The sequence below is a fragment of the Cryptomeria japonica genome, chromosome 1, assembly GCF_030272615.1.
Source record: "Cryptomeria japonica chromosome 1, Sugi_1.0, whole genome shotgun sequence".
Lineage (NCBI taxonomy): Eukaryota > Viridiplantae > Streptophyta > Pinopsida > Cupressales > Cupressaceae > Cryptomeria > Cryptomeria japonica.
In genome coordinates this window covers 209,807,704-209,827,477 of record NC_081405.1, presented here as the reverse complement: position 1 = coordinate 209,827,477, position 19,774 = coordinate 209,807,704, and positions in this window count along the sequence as shown.

Below are 19,774 nucleotides of genomic sequence, written 5' to 3'. Positions count from 1 at the left end.
TGATTCTAGACTGAAATTGATCAAAGAGGTTGAATTTATAGAATTTCAACATGAAGGGGGGTGAGAAATAGAACTCAAGTGTTGATTGTTAGATAGATGACTATCAATTGATTGATAGATAGTTGAAATTCAAATTTGGGGAAATGTGAAATTAAATGAAATGATATGAAATTCAAATTTGGGGAAATATGAAATGAAATTAGATGGAATTATGTAAAATTTGAATTTGGGGAAATATGAAATAAAATTAGATGGAATTATGTGAAATTTGAATTTGGGGATTTTGAGAATTTAATTAATTAATTTAAATAATTTAAATGAAATTATTTAAACTTAGGAGATAGAATTAATTAAATAATAAAGATTATTTAACTAAAGAAAATGTAGTAATTAAATAAATAATTGATATTTAATTAATAATTAAGATATGGTTAACTGATTAGAATGATTTGAGAATAGAAATAGAATAATTAGAAGCATTGAAGGGCGGTGGTTAGAAGAAATAGTTAGTTTAATCAAATAATTAAATAATTACTTAACTAAATAGACGAATAATTAGTGTAGAATTGTTGAGACATTTTTAGGTGTCTACATTTTCCCCTCTTTGAGACAATGTCGAATGACGTTGTTTCAAAGAAAATAGAAAAGAAAATTGCGCCAGTATGCCTCGATGACGCTAGGGTATAATGCCCCCTAAGAAAAAGTGGTCGGAAAATTTTGGATCAAAGACCATTTTTTCGGAAATGTGCTAGATAGTGATAATATGAAGTTTGAAAGAGTTTCAATCTCGTTTTTTTTGTCTAACACTGCATTGAAGCTACAGGGGTCCACAGGCGTTTATGTTAAGAAACCCTAATTTTTGAGCTTATAAATTGAGGATTGGTATGGGTTTGAGCTCATTTGTATTTTTTATTTTAAAAGAATTTCTTAGAGATATTAAAGCTTCTGGCGTCCTTGAAGTGAAATGGCAGGTCATAGAGCAAGGCTACATTTATCCGAGTGAGTGCAATCTTATCAAAGACCTCCCGGTATTGGTGGCATGGTGAGTTGCCTGACTTTCTACTTTTTTTTATCTATATTTTGCAAATGTTTTAATCATTTTTTGGTGTGTCATTTTTTCGTTCATGTTGCAATTGAGTATTGATGTTGCCACAATTGATTTTAATGCGTCGCATTTGATATTTTATGTCGCAGTTGTTAACTTTTTGTCGCACTTGAATGTTTTGTATCGCATTTGAATGTTTTGTATCGCATTTGAATGTTTTGTATCGCATTTGGCATAAATATGTCACATTTGCTTATTTTGCTTCGCTTATGATAATTTTGAATCGCAATTGATAATAAAAGCCTTTCTTCTTTCTTCAATTTATGTGTCTTGATAGTTTTGATGATGTAGTTGACACATTTTTATATTTTCCAAATGCATGCGTATTATCCAGTACTTCTTGCTAGACAGACATGGCCAGATAGTCTTGATCGACGTCATGAGTTGGATGTAGAGGATACCGCTTTGTTATGATAGGTTGGATTATATTATATTGCATATTTGCCTGAGGTTATAGCCAACGGGGCTATGATTACTACTTGGGTTGAGCGGTGGCATTGAAAGAAATGTTCTTTTCATCTACTGACTGGTGAGGCATCTATCACACTTGAGGATGTGTGGCGTATTTTACACATTTTTTATATCTAGTAGGTGAGTTACTTTTGATTATGATGATGGTATTTCATCTTTGTGTACATTTTTCTAGTGTGAGGAGTAGGATCTACATATATGTGGTCATTATGATATTCGTTGGGATGATTTTGATTATGATGATCTCACTGTTGTGCTTGCTTATACTATTGCTGGACTATCGATTCCTGATAGACGTGCCCATGGTTTTCCTATTGGATGGGGACGTGTTATAAATTATATGATTATTGACAGATGTGTGTTTTCTTGGGGTCCTTGTCTTCTTGCGACTTTGTATCATCAGATGCATGGGGTTTTTTACTTGCAACGTAAATCAGTTGGATGTGGTATTACTTTGCTCCAGACATGGGCTTGGGAAGACATTGTTATTTTCCATCTTGTGTTACATATTGCTTTAGAGCCAAATAAATCACATGCTTATGGATATTATGTTGGTGTGAGGCATAGGACATCAGGTAACATCTTGTATTGGTGTCATCAGAATGATATCTTACAGTACTTATCATGGAGATCTTATCTTACTTGTCCTAGTTGGACTGATGATGCTCAACATCTTCCTTTTTGTCGACATCAGAGATATCTTATTGGTTGAGATGTTGGTAGTCACAGGGTTATTGATATGCATCTTCATGGCCGTGTGCTCAAACAGTTTAGGGAAGTACAGGTTATTCTAGACGTGACAACTTAATTTGCTCACACTACTCGAGAGGTTGGTGATTAGGGTGCTTTTATACAACCTCATGTTTCTATTGTTAAGTTGATGCTCTTGCTCCTGTTTTGTGGGGATGACGGCTTGGTGAGCTAGATCGAGCATCCATAATGTAGTATAGTGTATGGTGGATGCAACATAGGCCTATACCTTTGACAGATCCAACATTTTTGATTGGTGCTCAGCAGATTAGACATGGCAAGGGTCCTAGAGAGAGAGGTGGAGAGGATATGGGTGGAGGATTTAGAGGTGGAGGAGGTAGCGATGGAGAGGGTAGAGGTGGAGGAGGTAGGGATGGAGGAGGTAGAGGTGGAGGAGGTATAGATGGAGGACGTATAGATCTAATAGAAGCAATCACAGGGCAGGTGGATAGTGATAGGGAGGACGTGGATATTGGTGGAGAGACTGCATCCATAAGCAGTTGTCATGATAGTGATGAGTCAGGATGAGGGTCATCGAGCAGCGATGGGGATGAGGGCAGGGATAATGGTTAAGATGTGGAGATATCCTAGGATGTAGAGTCTATAGGTGTGGATAGAGGAGATGAGGAGGGATTGAGAGATCAGGTTAGGAGTTTAGAGGATTTGGTCACTACTTTGTGGCAACGACGGATGGAGGATAGGGATAAGTATCGGTGTGCGATGGAGGAATTAACTGCGGAGAGCGATCAGATAGCTACTGAGAGAGATCAATTACAAAGGTAGAGGGATGAGGCAGTTAGGTGGTCTCAGATCACTATGGATGCATATGATCAATTATTTGGGCCAGTGACGGAGGCACGTAGCAAGGCAGATAGATATTTTGTTGCAGCACAAGAGGCTATTTATTATTGGCATGTATATAAGAGAATTATCCCTGAGGGTTAGAGGGAACCTATTTTTGGTGCTTTCATGGGGAGAAGATCGAGTCGATCTACTTCTTGACATACTAGCAATGGGGGAGTGATGGGTCCACCTAGAGCACCGTTGGGACAGGGTGGAGCTAGTCGAGATGTACCTACTGATAGAGGCAATATAGGTTGAGAGATTGGATGTTGATTTTGATGATGTAGATATGATGTATTTTGACACATTTCTATATGATATGCGTTCTTGATGAGCTTTTGATTGTGAACTTCATGGTCTAATGCAATTTTATTATGATGATGAATGCAATATGAATGTGATATCATGCAATGATTTGATGTAGCTTTATGTTGTGATGCATAATGGTTGATGAAAACTTTATTATGAGTATGAAATGGTAATGAACATACAATGTGATGATGCTTATATATTTTTGTATGTCAAAATACATGTTGAAGATCTTACAAGAATTGTTAGTTGTTAGTAGTAGAAAATAGTCAATCAACTGAATCAATCTCTGTAAGTCAGATCTTGATGTAATAATGCATGATATGATAGAAATTTTGATGAGAAAGTCTTCATTGCTTTATTTGTAGTGCAATAAATTATCATCATTGAGCCTTATTATATAACAATGGAGCTTATTACACTAGGCTATAAGGAACCAAGATGTATAGATATCTCATTGCAAAGAAACAAACACGTAACAAACAAGGAATGACCCCTCCATTCTGGGATTTACACTAGGGGTCGAGGTATGTGTTGTGTTCACAAGCTGAATTCTCCTATCATAGACACTCACTAGAGAAATTGCCCTAGAACTTCATCGGTTCAAACCATAAATAGCAAACAAAGAAAATGATCATGCCCATCATGGCTCCTCTAGTCATTTTTGGACATCCTTGAGTAGCTAAAAGCAATGATCTTCGCCAATTTGATAAAAAGAGTCAACCAAAATAGACAAAACTTAGCAGTGAGACTAATTGTTCCTTTGCTTTGATATGTTTGATGTGATTTTGATATTGTCTGGTTTTAGAAGTTTTGGACCGCGTATAAAATCGATCTGTCTGGTTTTGAGTGTACCGATTCTGTTTAAGACAAGATGTTGATCATTTTGATAGTTTGATAAATGGATAGATTAGACAATTGATCAATGTGATTGTAGACGTTTTGACAAGCTAGTTGTATCCTTTTTTTTACTTCGTGCAAAGTGTTTGTTGGACATCTATTGGGGTGTTTGTGTTAGACACAATGTACCACTGAGAGGGGGACGGGGTAAATCAATGATTCTCAAAATTTTCTCTTTATCTATTCAATGCGAGCATATCGGTTATTAGATCTAACTATGAACAGACTTACCGGTTAGTGAGGAGAATAAACTCAAATGCAAGCATACACAAGGGGACATCCCATAACACTAGCATATATGAGGAAAACCCAAGATGGGAAAAACCTCGGTGAGCAATGTTGTTAAAGACTACTGCTCCAATCCAGCCTCATAATGGAAAAACTATTACAAAGTTTAGGGTACCAACCCAAGGAGCAACAACCCCTGACTTTATGGGATACAACCAAAGGAGCTACAACCCCTACTGATTTATGGGCTACAACCCAAAGGAGCAGCAACCCTTGTCTTTAATGCACCAACCCAAGGAGCTACAACCCCTGCACCGAGCTACAACTTAGTGTTCACAATGTAAACTTTAATTATAAAAGTAGTTATTTTGTTACAAGTGAATCTTGCAATCATTACATATATCTTACTCTGTCGGTGAGATACCTACTCTGCTACACTGACTCACTTCTCTTGCTACTCTTTGTCTATTGCTTGTCTACTGGTAAGCCCTGCTGGTACATATATCTTCTATTCTTCTCTCACTAAATTGCCTCCTCAGTGCTCTTCTCTTCACTGGTACTAACACTTTGCCAGATCTCTGTCTTCCTTCTCTGCAGCCTCCTTCACTTTTGCTTTGTCAGTTTGAACAATACCGGTTCTACTCTTCCAGCGGTTGAATGCTTCAACCAGGTTCTCCCTCACTCTCCCTCACTTCTCAGATGTTCGTTAAGTAGTTGGCTGATTTTCTCTTACTTGCAAAAGTATCACATTTCATAGTAGCACAATGTTCTTCTCTACAGAAGCACTTAACAATGTCTTTTCCCTTCATGTTTATAGACTGGTTTCCCACCAAAAGATAATTCAAATTCTAGGTGGTTAGGGTTTCTTCACCATCCTTGAGGCAATCTGAATCCAATCAAATCTGGTCTTTCAAACTGTCAGTCTACACAACTCTGCCATTTACGCACCTCCTAGATCACACCTTCCATCTCTGGTGATCTGCTTTTTACCCTATCAATTGGTCTCTTCATCAAACACCAAGATTTGGTTCTACTGTTTCCTTTATCCACCTCAATCTCCTCAATCACTCTTAGCTGGCTCGTAGTTGTCCACCAAACCTCGAGCCCCAAACCCCTGCAATAGCTCTACAACATGTCCCATGATTTGTGGGACCTTCCATTAATATCGACCAACCCTGGAACTACCCTGTCTGTGTACATTCCATCTTTATCCAAATGCAGGTTCGCTACCTTGACTCCAAGTGGCATCTATATTGACCAAATGCTAGCTTGGCTATTCATGTTGGTCCAGATAGGATCACCGACCAAGCCCTTCTACCAGTTTTATCTCTTTCTTGCCGATACACAAATCCTGTCGTTATCTCACATTTTACCAGTCAACTCCTCATCTCTTCTCTTTGCTGAACTGGCAGTGGAACATCCAAAACGGTCTCCTGACATGTCTATCATACACATGCACATTCCCATCAACTAGGAAGGCTTCTTCATCTACACTTTGATCGTATTACTGGTAAACATACATATCAGTAAGCACTCTTGATGACACAAGTCATCAACCTTCACTAGACTCCATTTTCAATCAGGTCAGGTTCCTTTGTTTGCATCTGCTTAGCCTTACCTTTCTCCCTGATCAATTCTGTTCATTCCTCTACCGGTTTGTCAAGGTGACAAAACACTTCACACTTCCCCTATACTGGCATCTCAACATGCCTTCTCTATCGGTCCAGTGTATAACCCTGACCTCATGCACTTAAGGCATTCCCTCACTTCACCGCTAGATCCAGTGTGATCCTTCAAGTACTTGCCTTTACCTCTTTACTCTTATCTCTCCAAACTATAATGCACTCAATGAATAATATGAGATAAGCTCGACTTTCTTGGTGGAGTAACACCTTGTCTTCTGCTCATGTGACTTCCCTGTTTGTGCAACATATCTTCAAATAGGCACATGTGATCCGATGTAGGCACACTCACTGTCAGTCATTGCTTCTCATGATGACTGCATCTTCATCTGATGAGAGTCCTATTGTTCTACAACCTCACTGCATACTGGTTCATTCTTCTCTTCTAGTGTTGATGTGATTCAAGTAACATTCTGCCTCTTCATCACAAACAACAACTCAAACACCTTGCTCACCTTGCTTGAACTATGGTCATGACCTTTGCAGGCTAACATCCATTCACTTGGTTGATCTGACTTCCCATGTCAACACATCACTTACTAGTTGACATCCTTTCCTTACCGGTGATCTGCAACACAAGGTGATATCAAAGATATCTCAACCTATACTCATCCTTGATAGTGTTGCACATACATCTCTCATACTGGTTGACATCAATGACAACACAATGCCAATATTTTGATTCTTGAGAGAAAATTTATTGTAAGTTTTTGAATTGGTATTTGATTGTTTGTTTGTTTTTGAAGATCTTTTCCGATGTTTAGGGCTTTGGGTATTTTCTCAATGTTTTTTTGTTTTTTGTTTTTTTTCAGGATCATATTTGAGTGTTTAGATTTTTTTCAGGATCATTTTTGAATGTTTTTGATGCAATTTTGATGTTTTCTAATTTTAGTTTTTTTTACGACTTTTTTTGAATGTTTAGGATTTTTCAGGATCGTTTTGGATTTTGTTTTAGGATTTTTCCAATACTTTTTGTGAATGTTTTTGATTGATTAGGATTTTTTCAAGACTTTATCTGAATGTTTTTGACTGATTTTTTAATGACTTTATCTTAATTTTTTTGGTATTTTTTCAATTATGCAAACCTATGATGATAACATGATGATGCATAATGCAGTGGAGACAATGAATTTTTTATATGAGTTATGGTAATGTAGGATGCATGACAAAAATGCACTTCCTATTCAAACAAGGATGAGTGTGTGTGTCTTTCATTCTGAAAAGCACTAATTGGATTAAAGGTGCGAAACGTTTTAGAGATAGGAGTTCAATCCATTCTCAAAAGACTTAGACCATCCAACCTAACACACTATATAATCAAGATTTATGAATGGAAGCGCGGAAAAATTCTCCATCAATTCTTGAAACTTTGATCTTCTTTTTCCCATGTGTGTGAGTTTGAGTTTATTCTGACTCTTATAACCATTAAAGACCCTTGCAATCCTATGCGGCTAGATACGTGAGTTATTTTGACTTCAAAAGCAACCTGGATAGAGCCTCATTGCCAGCAAGCCTTTAGGGCTCCGATGAGGTTATGCACTATAATCTCTCAAATATTGCTCCATTGCCAATAGGCATCCATAGCCCTGATGGAGTTACTTACATGTTCCCATAGTCAAGCTTTTTTTTGTCGCAATTGTATGCGTGATATTTCAGTAATATATCATCATTTTTATTTATTTGTTTTGCCTTGAGATTGACATAATACTTTTTTCTTTTATTTTCCTTAACTTGTAAGTAATGAAACCTACTTGGGTATGATAATTATAGCAGTACTGAAGCAAAATATTGGATTTTTCACTCACCACATGACTAACTATGTATCTCTATTGACTTAGAGTTTTTTTATTAAAGTACGAGTTATAGCAATTGATAGATTTTTGGTAACAAGACTTGATAAGGAACCTCTACCCAACCAAGGATAAAGCATAATCACAATGTGACGTTTGAAGATAAATGACTAAAGGCCTCCTAAAGACTTCATGAACAAGTATCTAGGAAATGAGACAACCTTCGTTCCTTTCACTGCAGATAGGTGAATGACTTGAACAATCATCCTGTTTTGTTGAGGCAACTATATGAGAAAAGAATAATGCAATGCGGTAAATAAATATGAAAATGCAGTATTGGAATTTGAAATGGACCCACCCTTAGATGAAATATCTTTTTAGATGCATACCGTTGATAGGGTCAGAGAGTGAATCTCCCTCCATTGTTTGCAAGCGATAAGCACCATTTCCAATTACTTTCGTTATGACAAATGGACCTAGCCAGTTAGGTTCAAACTTCCTTGGTTTTTCACGTTCAACAAGGTTTCTTTTATTTTCTTTAAGAATGATATCTCCTATTTTGAAGCAATGTGGGTTGACTCATTTGTTGTAGCTTCTTCTCATTCTGTTTTGGTAGCCTTGTAAATGGTTTAGAGTGCTTTGTCATTTTTCATCTAGAAATTTTAACTTTCAAATGTATGACTATGGTTTTCTTCTGAGATAATGTTTTTTAGACAGACTCTTAGGGATGGAAATTATACTTCGATAGGTAAAATGGCTTCTGCACCATAAACCAGAGAGAATGGTGTTGTACCAATTGTCATACGTATACTAGTTTGATAAGCCCATAGGGATGGATTTAGTTGGAGATGCCAATCTCGTCCACTATAATTGACAAATTTCTTTAAGATTTCCAAAATAGTTTTGTTTGTTATGACCGTTGCTTTGGGGATAGTAAGGTGTTGCAAAAATTTGTTGGATCTTAAATTGTTCACAAAGCTCGCTCACTTCTTGATTTTTATAGGGTCGTCCATTATCAATCATGATGCACATGGGTACCCCATACCTACAGATGATATAATTTAGAATAAATTTTGCTATTTGTTTTCCTGTTGTGAAAATCATCGAGATTGCTTCAACCCATTTTATGAAATGTTTTGTAGTGGTGAGAATAAACTTATGACTATTGGAAGATGTAGGATTTATTTTCCCTACAAGATCCAATCCCCATTGTGAAAATGGCCATGGTGATGTTATTGGCTAAAGATCTTGAGCAGGTGCATCAATGAGATTTCCATGTATTTGGAATTGCTTGCATCTTTGGACATAATTATAAGCATCCTTTTCCATTGTAGGCTAATAGTAACCTATTCGTAATAGTGTTTTTGCTAGAGCAGGTCTAGAAGAATATGCGCCACATATTCCATCATGAACTTCTTTTAAGGAGATTTGTGTCTCTTCCATATCAAGGCATCTGAGTAAGGTTTTGACTATACTTTTTCTATATAAAGTATCAACAATGATTGTATGTTTTGATGATTGTCGTATGAGTGCCTTTCTGTGATTCCGTGAAAGATTGGGAGGTATGTATTGATCATGTAGGTATGTGTATATATGTCTGTATCATGGAGACTCAACTCTTACTATCATACAAACATATTCAGTGGATGGTATTTCATAAGATGGGACAATGAGTTGTTCCACTTGAAATTCAAAGTGAGTTTCATTATTTGGCTTATCCAAGAGAGATCCTATTTTTGCCATTGCATCTATTGTCATGTTTTGCACTTTAGAAATATATTCAAATGTGACATTGGTGAAGTGTTGCTTGTATTCTTCTACCAATTGTTTGTATGGTTGTAAATTATCATATTTTGTATTGTAATCATCATTGACTTGATTAATGATGAGTTGTGAGTCTCCAAAGGCTTGTAGATCTTTGATATTTCATTGTAGTGTAGTGCATAGTCCTACCATCAGGGCTTTGTATTCAGAAATGTTATTGGTACAAGGGAAGCTAATCCTGAATGATTTGGGAATTGAATCTCCTTGAGGAGTTATGAACAGAATTCCTACTCTTGCTCCATGATTTGTATGTGAACCATCAAAAATTAATTTCCATTGTGTCTGTGTTGATAGTACAAATACTGATTCATCTAGAAAATCTATCACCATTGGATGGTTGTCTTGTGAAGGTGCTTCTACAAATTGGTGTGCTATGATTTGTCCCTTTATAGCCTTTCTACTAATGTATTCAATGTCAAATTCACTGAGTATCATTACCCATTTTGCAAGTCTTCCAGTTAGTGATGCTCTATTCATTAGGTATTTGAGTGGATCAAATTGTGCAACCAGCTATATTTTATGACTCAACATATAATGTCTCAGGTTTTGTGATGCAAAGACTACTCCAAGACACACTCTTTCTATCCGTGTGTAGTTGAATTCATATCCAATGAGTTCTCTACTAATGTAGTACATTGCTAGATCTCTTTTCCTTGTTCATCATGATGTCCTAGGAGAGCGCCTAAGGAAGAATTTGTTGTAGCTATGTATAGTAGTAATGGTTTCCAATGTACTGGTGGAACCAATATTGGAGTGGATAATAGATATTCTTTTAGTTTTTGAAACGCCTCCTAGCATTGTTGTGTCCATTTAAATGTAACACCTTTCTTCAGAAGATGTTGAAACAATTGGCACTTTTTTGCCAATTCGGCTATGAAGTGCCTTATGGATTGTAATCTCCCTTGTATACTTCTAAGTTGTTTGAGTGTAGAAAGTGATGGCATGTCTAAAATAGCTTTAACTTTCTCTATATCTATCTCAATTCCGCAATTGGATACAATGAAGCCCAAGAGTTTACTAGAGGTTAGCACGAAGACACAATTTTTTTTCAGATTTAGTCTTACATTGTATTGCTCCAGTCTATCAAATATCTTAGCCAATATGTTTAAGTGACTATCCCTTGTTTTCGATTTTGCTAGCAATTCGTCTACATAATCTTCCATGATTGTGTGTATTTTATCATGAAACAAGGTGGTCATTTCTCTTTGATAAGTGGCACCTGAATTCTTAAGGCCGAATGACATCACATTCCAGCAATAGGTTCCCCATGGGAAAGTAAATATTGTCTTTGGTTGATCTTCTGGCACAATTTTCATTTGATTATAACTAGAAAAACCGTCCATGAGTGACAACATTTCATTTCTAGCTGTTAAGTCCACTATGATGTCTATATTAGGGAGTGTAAAATCATCTTCAGGACAAGCCTTGTTAAGATCTCTGAAGTCGGTGCAGATCTTGATACCTCCAGTATGTTTACATACTGGGACTAGATTTGAAATCCATTCAACATAGTCTATAGGTCTAATGAAACCCACATCTAACAATTTTTGTAACTCAATTTTGACTAACAAGGCAATGTGAGGGTGCATTTTCCTGAGCTTTTGTTTGTATGGCTTTACTCCTAGAAGTAAAGGAAAGTGATGTAAGACTAATTTCGGGTCTAATCTAGGCATATGTGCATAAGACCATGCAAAATTGATGGGTCTTAGCTTAAAGAAGTTGATAAATTTCTCTTTTGCCACTGGATCAAGGGATTTTGCTAGGTGAATGTTACGAACCTTCTTAGCATTGTCGATGTTGATTTCCTCAGTTTCTTGTACCAGTAATGTTGACCATTTTTTACCAATAGGTAGGGTAGCTATTATGTGTTCAGTTTTATCATCACTATCATGATTAAGAGAAGAGCTTGCCTCTCTAAAATATGCAGTTATGTCTAGATCTACTGCATAGCCAACTTTGTGATCATTATAAGGGAATCCATCTGTTGCACCTAAAAATTCTGCTATAGCTTCGTCATTTTAGAGCCAATCTAATTGTGGCTCTACTTCTTGCCCCCAGTCAATCAAACATGGATGTATGAGGGACAAATATTTGTCTCTTGTCACTTTAGATGATCCAAATATCATGCATACTTGATTATGATCTGTTGTTTCTTCATCATATGTTGGTGATGAGTTGTCTTCATTGTTAGATGGAAATTCATAGTCATGAGAATCTATGATACTTTCTATGTACATTTCACTTCTAGATTATGTTTCACTTATCTTCTCTTATTTTGGTAACTGAGTTTGTTGTAAATGAGTAGGCCTCCTTTGTATTGTGGATACCCTTCTTAATCCTGGTATTATTCTTTGTAGTATTTCTTCATCTGATTCAAATGGAAATGCTGAAGTTATTACTGTTGGAAAGAGTATTGACAATAACCAAGGATTTGGTTCATCTATTATTGTTAAGCTTGTATTTGTTGCCATGTTTTCTTGCGTAGATGATTCAGGTAATATACTGCTGGTTGTCTCTATGTTAGGTTCTTGCAGAAGTTGCCTCATGTCTTCACCATCTCATTCTGTGATAGGAGATGTTGGTAGTTTCTTTCTTTTCCAAGGTGGAAAGAAATCCATCTAGCTTATAGGTATGAAATCTAAGGGTACCTTTCACCTGTTCAATATATCCTATGTTTGTTGTCTAGCTTTTTTTATTGGTGGCACATATTTATATCCCAAGCCTTGATTCTTTGGGTTTTCATTTGGCAAAATAGGTTCTAATATTCCTTTCTTTTGTAGCCCTAATCCCTTGGTTCCATCATATCCATGTTTTTGTAACATTTTGAAACCATTTCCATATTGATGTAGAGGTATCCTAGGTACTACCATGCCATCCTCCTCTCTATGTATCCAGTGATTAATATCTTCATTTAGAGATTCTTCTTGTAAATCTCCCCATCTAATGAAGGAACAAGAATCTGAATATTTTACTATTTCTTTTCCTTTATCTTGCTGATAATTTTTGTGTTTTGAGGCTTCCCAAAGGACCTGACAGAAAATGATGATTGTTTGTCATCTTATTTGCTTGAAATGGAATATTCTCCATAACCAAATTCTTTAATATGCAAAGAAGATATAGTTGATGAATTTTCTTTGTTTCTTTAATTGATAATGATTACATTTGTAGGTGAATAGGAGCTTCTTGATTGTCTGAGCTTGCCCTTAAATTATTACAATGTTGGAAAGGGTTCGGGTCACCATGGATAATGATCTCTATACCATTATATGGGAGCTTTATATATTGGTGAAAAGTTGATGGTACTTCTTGCATTGTATGTATCCATGGGTGATCTAACATCATATTGTACCCACGTTCTCTATTTAGCACTTGGTAGGCGCTATTTTTCATAGCCAGTACCACTTGTACTGGTAAAGTCACCATACCTATGGAAGGGCTTTCCTCATCGTCATAGGATTTTATATTGATTCTCTTAGTAGAGTCAATATAATGTTCATAATATCCCATAGCTTTGATCAAATGTAGATTCTATATGTTGAGGCCCACGCCATCATCTATTAGTACTCTTCAAACCTTTTTATGGTTAATGAAAGCTTCTATGTGGAATAGATCATTATGCATGAGTCTGTTTGTAGGAACATCCTGTTCAGTGAATGTGACCTTTGAGGCTGAGAAGTTTACCACCATTGATGGAAATGTATTCTCATCAATGTCCCTAGGAACAACTGAATCTTGTAAGGCTTTATCTAAGACTTCTTTATGGGCTGCTGATATATGCAAAAACTCAAATAATAAAATTTAGGATGGAGTTCTCTTCAATTCATCCACCATTTATAGTTTCTAGTTATTGAAGGTTGGTTTGGTGATACTCCTTGTAATCTTACTTTCGATCTTCTTGTAATGACAGCACAATCTCTGCTTCTAGGATTCACTGTGATTGTAGCTACCATTTCATGTCCTTCACTTAGCATGTTAATGGCATAGTCAAATGCTACATTGGTAGTATTGTCTTGTGTATTAGAACCGGAAGCCTTTCCCTTGTCATGTTTGATAAAAGGGTCTTTGAAAATGGTATGATTCATATTTGTTTCTTTATTATCCACTGTAATCACACCTTGATCTATGAGATCTCGGATGAGGTTTTTCAATTTGTAGTAGGTTGTTGTCTTGTGACCCTTATTATGGTGATATTCGTAGAAGTCATTGTCATTCCACCAAGAAGGCTTAAATGGACCTAGTTCATATGGCCTAGCTTCTAGTAAAGTTATAGCATTGGTCTATATCAAATTTTTCAGTGATGATTCAATGGGTTCTCCAAGGGGTGTCAAGTTACTTCTACATGTGCCTATCCTTGGAGGCCTTGAATTATTTGACTGTAGCACATTGGTGTCATTTGTCTAAAATTGGTTCTTAGAAGTTGGCCCTTGTAAATATATTACTGGTTAAGCTCTGTTCACAATACATGCATCAACAACTCCGTCGTTTGTGATAATTTTGTTTCTAGGCCAAAATTTTGTTCTCTCATTGCTTGTATTAGTGGTTGGTCTAGTATCCTTTTGGTGTTTCAATATCCCTTGTTCTAATAGGCCTTTCTCACATTTGATGCCTTTTTCCACTATGTCTTTGAAATTATTCAGGCATTGCATTTGTAATGGATATTTAATCGAAGGCACAAGATTTTTATTAAAGATGTCTACTTGTTATGCTTCAGGGATGTGATTGAGGCATCTACGATATAGGCCTCTCCATCTTTGTAAGAATGTAGCGAAATTATCACTTTCTTTTTGTTTCATTGAAAATAAATCCATTAATGTGATTGGATTATCTATGTTGAAGGCAAAGTTGGATATCAATAACTCAGCTAATTCTCCCCATGAAGTAATTTTTGGCGAAAGGTGCGAAAACCATTCTAGTGTTGTCCCTCCCAGACTCTTTGAAAATAATCTCATCAAGTAGGTATTAGTGTGAGCTACTTCAATGCATGTTATGAAGAATTATCTTATATGATCTCAAGGATATCCTTTCCCTCTATATTTGTCCAATTTTGGCATTTCAAACTATGGGGGAAAAGGTGGCATGTATAATTTTCTATCAAAAAAATAAGGACAAAGATCCTCCATGGTATATCTCTTTTTATAATTCCCCTTTTGTATATTGGCCATTTGCTTTTGTAGGTTCTCCATTTGTTGAGTTAGAAGTTTTGTTTGGGTTATAGGTGTGTTGACTTGATGAATGTTGCCTACAAAAGGAATAGTATTTGAGTAACTTTGAGCTTGTTGAAATGTAGATAAACCAAGTAATTATGTCCCATTAGTCCCAACAGGTGGTGTGAAGTATGCAAATTGCGGAATAGCATTTGGCTGAGCCAAGCTTGTTATCCCTGGATTCACATTTTGACTATTGTAGGATGAACCAACCGAGAGTGTTGGTTGAGTTATATTTTCCAGGGTAGTGGTGTGAGATATTGGAGCTTGTAGCATCATATTTGGCATTGCCCATGTTGTAAGATTGGCACTTGGTGGTGTCACTGTTGATTGTATTGATGCTATAGCCATATTTGGATTTTTAGATATACCTTGCGTTGTTGTAGCAATTGTTGCTTGTGTCTGTGTTGTAACGGGTATTTGAGGTATATTCTGGCTTAATGTCATACCTTGTGGTAGTATTGTTGAAATATCTACCCTTGGCGGTAGTTTGGCCCCATTTTGTACTAAGAGAGCGAGATACATATCTCTGTCACTATTAATGACAGCGTTGAGGATCATTAATGTTGCGGCATCTTGCTGTGCTGCTTCGAGCCCTTCCTTTGTCAAATTATGTTGTATTTCATCAATGGGAGGCATCTTGTTTGGGTTTTTTGATATTGTTACGGGTGTGTAACCCTATGTTTTTTGTTGTGTGGATAGATCCATATTCCATGTTGGGTTGACCATGGGGTCGTTGTTAGGAACCATTTGGTTTTTTTCTTTCTGGGCACGTGTTAATGGCATGAATATTTCTTCGAAGTGATCTTGACTCTCTAATATGTGTATGCAAGACTTGGTTAAATGAAACTAAATATATTCCTAAAATCTAGAAAATGTGATCTATGATGATGACTTGCTATCTAGGATTTCAAAATTCGGAAGCGTATTTTCGGAAAGCTTCAAATTTTGCCTCTTCTTCAATTCAATTTTCTAGGTCTATGTCTAGCTGCAGTGATTTTTGAACTTCTTCATCTATGATAGCCTAGGCTATGTCAAATTGGTTTTGATCAATTATCAATTCTTCAGCAAGGTTATTTAAATCATCAATTATTTCTAATTGAGTGTTGTTTGCCCCAAGATTTGGTTGTTCAAATGGAAATTGATCACTTCCTTTTAGACCCATGAATTTTTAATATTACTATGCAGACAATGCAGACTCTAAGAATGAATGAATGATACCTAAAATGATGGACACTTTTTCCTTTTCTAACACGGTTTGAGGAATGTTTCTATGGTTTTCTCTACCAATTGTCTAATGGCTTCTTTTTGAGCTGATCTTTGTATCTTTTCCCTTAGTTTCTCATCAAGGTGAATACTTTCGGATTTCATCATCTATGACGGCCTCAACTATATCATATTGGGCAATATTGACTCTTAAATTCCAAGAATGGTTATCTAAACCATCAATTGTTTGTAATTTTTCAGTGTTTGGTCCAAGATTTGGTTGTTCAAATGAGAATTATCCATCTCCTCTAATACCCACGAACTTAGGTATGATTCCTTTAATCTGACACAACACGAACTTTAGGGTACTTTGGTGAAATGACTTTTGTGAGGACTTTGTGTGATGATTCTAATGGGACTTCTACATGAATTGAGTACCTAGGACCTATGATCACTTGAAAGTAACATTTTCATCATCTTTGAATTTGTGCAAAAAGGTTTGGCTTTGACGTTGGTTTTGTTGTTGGCACTTGTTTTTCTTGTTCAAGTTTTGATCTTTGTTGAACACTGAAACTTTTGACTTTGTTTTGATTTGAATCTTCCAATGTGTTGAATTTGTTGAAGTATATAAAAGAGCACAACAATCACATCAAAGAGAATAAAACCATGAATATAGCAATTGTTCAGGAAAGTTTTTCAAATTTCTATGAATGCTGGAATCTTTTTCAAGACCCCATTTTGTTTTCGTTTTGTTTGGGCAATTCAATATCAGACAGACTCTCCTAATGTCAAAAGGTCACAAGTATTATCACAACCCACATCTTGATACTCCGTCAGCTCAAACAATTGTGTCTGTACGTTAGGAAATAGGAAATCATCACAAACAAGTATAATATTAATCATTATTAGCTCAATCATGAAAGGTTAGAATGCAATGAATCTATCCTAAACAACACTCAATAGAGACATAAAATAAAAACATTCAAAAGCAAAGATTATGCAAACCAAAGATGTGATTTGAATGCTCCTTCATGCGGCTCCATTGTTCTTCTTTCCTCTTCAAATGGTTTGGTTGTGGATCTCACCTACAAATGCACATACATGATTGAAAGCAAGTAGACAAGATTTTTGATCAAGAGTACTAGAAATTCGATAGTCTGATTAAGGATTAAGAATCAAGGGCTTTGATTGAAGAAATTCATCCAATTTATAGAAGAATTGGAGAAAAAGATCAAATTAGCATGATAATGATTCGAATGGAAATTCAAATCAAGAATAGCAAAATTATGACATGTCTATGACAAATTTCTATGCAAGGATTTATGACAATTTATGACAAATTGCTATGCAAGGATTTATGACAAGATTTTGAAATAGAAATAGACATTTAGGAATTTAGGAGAATTTAGAAAATTAAGTTGGAAATAATGACTTGGAAATTAGGAAATTGATGAAAAATAGGTAAATTAATTAATAATTTCTCATTCATTAATTAATTTACAAAAATAGGAGGAATTAATTAGCTAATTAAATAAACATTTAATTGTGACAAGAAGACTTAGGATAAATAAATAAATTATTTAACCTAGAGGGAAAATGCCAAACAAGATTAAATGAATAAATCATAAAACCTTGGAAGATGAATTAGAAATGCAAGGATGACAATTAGGTCTTGACAAAGGATAGTTGATATCGATTCAATCATGATTTTGAATTGATAAATGACCAGTGTTGATAAATGATTTGATTGAGATTGGTTGACAAAAATCAATGACAAATTGACCAAATTGACATGATTGAAAAGGACAAGGATCGATGACGAAATCGATCACAATATGACAAGATTGACAAGGACAAAGATCGACCAAAATCATGACTGAAGATTGTTGTCGACAAGACCAAATTCAAAAGCGAGACAGATGAAGAATGTAGAAGAATGACTTGATGCTTGCAAATTATAAAGACCAAGTGCGTGACATAGGAGAAATGTTAATGCTACGCAAAAACCTAAAATGAGGCAATGCGCAAATGTTAAAGTATGATCCCGCAAGTGTTGACCATTTTTAGGTGTCTACAGTGTCATATCCTAGGGTGTGCATGTTTTTTTTCCCTTTTCCAGAAATTAGATCAAAGAAGATTGCTCCTCAATTGGTTTGTTATCTTAGGAGATTTATGGTGAGTGTCTTGGGGGTAGATTCTTCCCCACCCTTGCACTGTGATCAAACAAGTCACTGTTTACTGACTCAGCTTGGCTTCTAATTTCTAAGGTGTTTAGACAGGGTTTCATTCGAGTGGTCACAATCAGCAGTGTTTTACACTCCGTTGAGGGAGGTCTCCCTGTCTGTAGAGGTTAAGCTCTACAGATTTTAACGTACCATATAGACACAGAGGGAGGCATAACATCGTTGTGATAGCATGTAACACTCGTCACACATGATTTTCATCACATATGCATTTGATTATATTGGTTTGGATTACTTCGCTTTAGCCGCTAGCCACTTAGGGCGTTCCCCTCTCACCGGCCGTAAGGGCAACTTGGGAGGGCAGGCCTTCTAAAGGAATTAAGTGCATAAAATAAAGGAAAACATGAAAGAAAAGAGTTTGGTTTTGTGATCACCCATTGAAGGGGAGAGCATAATACCTATCCCTTTGAAGACACAAAAGACAAGGTTCTTTTTATACCTTCATTACAATGATCTTCTATTCTAAGTGGAGATGTTGCTTCACACAGACATGATGTTCATTTTAACCAGCATAGCAATGAAGAAAGTTGTTTTGTTATTTATTAAAGCACCAAAAAGAAGTTTTTCTAAGGTACCCCTGCATAAAAATAATAATGTTAGTCAACACACGGTGAGCTATCCAGCCTAATTTTCAGGTTACAAAGTTCTATCTTTTCACAGACAAAGAGGTATTTTGGTAAAAACCAAAACTGTAATAAATCAAGAAACAAAAAACTAAATCTATCAAATGCGACTAACTTACTAATCAAATGCGAATTGACATTGTATCAAATGCGACATAATGAACCATCAATTGTGAATTACTATGTAAGCAATTGCAACATGATGACTGATCAATTGCGATGTGATGTGATAGCAATTGCGACTTCTATTTTTGTTTTTATTATTTTTGTTTTTTATTTATTTTTTTAATTTTTAATTTTTTTAGTTTTAACAGAAAAACAAAAGGAAAAGACAAAAGTTAGAATGGTTATTCTGCAATGATATTGTTCCACAATATGCGAGCCAACATATCCATTTCCTCAAAGAACTTGTACTTGGTTAAAAAGCGATGAATGGTTCTATGATATTGTGCGATCTCCTCTCTTTCTCTGATCTCACAGAGCTTCCTTTCAGTCTTTAGAAGTATCTGATAGGCTTTTTGTTGTCTCCTATTTTGCTTTGCCTTTCTTGTACTTAAAATTCAGAATGTCACCTTTCCTGCCATAGGATTAGGTAC